Source organism: Procambarus clarkii, unplaced genomic scaffold (genome assembly GCF_040958095.1).
Source record: "Procambarus clarkii isolate CNS0578487 unplaced genomic scaffold, FALCON_Pclarkii_2.0 HiC_scaffold_141, whole genome shotgun sequence".
Classification (NCBI taxonomy): Eukaryota; Metazoa; Arthropoda; class Malacostraca; order Decapoda; family Cambaridae; genus Procambarus; species Procambarus clarkii.
In genome coordinates this window covers 791,359-793,475 of record NW_027189174.1, presented here as the reverse complement: position 1 = coordinate 793,475, position 2,117 = coordinate 791,359, and the positions used below count along the sequence as shown (strand labels likewise).

Sequence of the window (2,117 nt, the reverse complement as noted above, 5' to 3'; positions counted from 1 at the left end):
AAAAGGTGCAAAGACATGCTACTAAGTGGCTCCCAGAACTGAAGGGCAAGAGCTACGAGGAGAGGTTAGAGGCATTAAATATGCCAAAACTAAAAGACAGAAGAAAGAGGTGATATGATCACTACATACAAAATAGTATCAGGAATTGATAAAATCGACAGCGAAGATTTCCTGAGACCTGGAACTTCAAGAACAGGAGGTCATAGATTGAAACTAGCTTAACACAGATGCTAAAGAAATATAAGAAAATTCACTTTCGCAAATAGCGTGGTAGACGGTTGGAACAAGTTAGGTGAGAAGGTGGTGGAGGCCAAGACTGTCAGTAGTTTCAAAGCGTTATATGACAAAGAGTGCTGGGAAGACGGTCTCATCCTGTAACTACACTTAGGTATTTACACACACACTAACTATAACTATATATATATATATATATATATATATATATATATATATATATATGTCGTACCTAGTAGCCAGAATGCACTTTTCAGCCTACTATGCAAGGCCCGATTTGCCTAATAAGCCAAGTTTTCATTAATTAATATATTTTCTCTATTTTTTTTCTTATGAAATGATAAAGCTATCCATTTCATTATGTATGAGGTCAATTCTTTTTTTATTGGAGTTAAAATTAATATAGATATATGACCGAACCTAACCAACCCTACCTAAACTATCTTTATAGGTTAGGTTAGGTAGCTGAAAATGTTAGGTTAGGTAGTCGAAAAAACATTAATTCATGAAAACTTGGCTTATTAGGAAAACCGGGCCTTGTATAGTAGGCTGAGATGTGCGTTCTGGCTACTAGGTACGACACACACACACACACTATATATATATATATATATATATATATATATATATATATAACTGAAAACTCACACCCCAGAAGTGACTCGAACCCATACTCCCAGATGCACACAACACAAATATACATACACACACACACATTACTCCCTTGCATCTGGGAGTATGGGTTCGAGTCACTTCTGGGGTGTGAGTTTTCAGTTGCATATTGTCCTGGGGACCATTCAGGCTTGTTCGCATATATATATATATATATATATATATATATATATATATATATATATATATATATATATGTCGTACCTAGTAGCCAGAACTCGCTTCTCAGCCTACTATGCAAGGCCCGATTTGCCTAATAAGCCAAGTTTTCATGAATTAATTGTTTTTCGACTACCTAACCTACCTAACCTAACCTAACTTTCTCTACTACCTAACCTAACCTAACCTATAAAGATAGGTTAGGTTAGGTTAGGTAGGGTTGGTTAGGTTCGGTCATATATCTACGTTAATTTTAACTCCAATAAAAAAACATTAACCTCATACATAATGAAATGGGTAGCTTTATCATTTCATAAGAAAAAAATTATAGAAAATATATTAATTCAGGAAAACTTGGCTTATTAGGCAAATTTGGCCTTGCATAGTAGGCTGAGAAGTGCGTTCTGGCTACTAGGTACGACATATATATATATATATATATATATATATATATATATATATATATATATATATATCGGACAATTAGGAAAAAAAAAAAAAATTTAAATTATTTTACCTTGTACCTAGATCCACCAGGCCTGTTTGGTCTATGTTTCAGTACTTGAGAAATCTGGAAGGTCACATCCTCCTCCTCAACTTGTGGATGTGCGTTGATAGATGATTCTGTAAAATTAAGTTATTTATATAATAATAAATTCAGTATAACAATAATATTCTGTAAAATTAAAAGTAATTTATACATCAATCAGATAAAACTCTCCAGAGATGGTGATACACAACATATAAAGGACAAGCTTCAGAACAAAATATGCATTTAGGAATAAGGTTTTGTACATGTAGGTAGCACATGAGAAAATAAGTGGAAGGTGATCAAGTTTATATTAACATGTTAATGGCTTTGTTAAGGCTTTGCAAGAATGAAAAAATATTAATAATATAATATCACCTACCAATTAATTGTACATCATTTATAAGTCAATTATTTGCATTATTATTATTCAATACTAATGATATAAAAATGCATTTTTTGAAATTTTGAAATTGAAATTTTGAAAATTTTGAAATTGTTCACAATTTTTGTTACACCAAAG

At 31.9% G+C, this 2,117-nt stretch overlaps 1 long non-coding RNA gene across 1 annotated transcript in view; it reads right to left on the bottom strand.

Moving 5' to 3' along the window:
• The window catches only part of LOC138361001 (uncharacterized), a 3,945-nt gene extending 2,276 nt beyond the window's left edge, over nt 1-1,669 (bottom strand). The window contains exon 1 of the long non-coding RNA XR_011226741.1: nt 1,583-1,669. This is a non-coding gene — a long non-coding RNA (uncharacterized lncRNA). The remainder of the gene's footprint in view (nt 1-1,582) is intronic.
• Nucleotides 1,670-2,117: the final 448 nt, after the last annotated feature.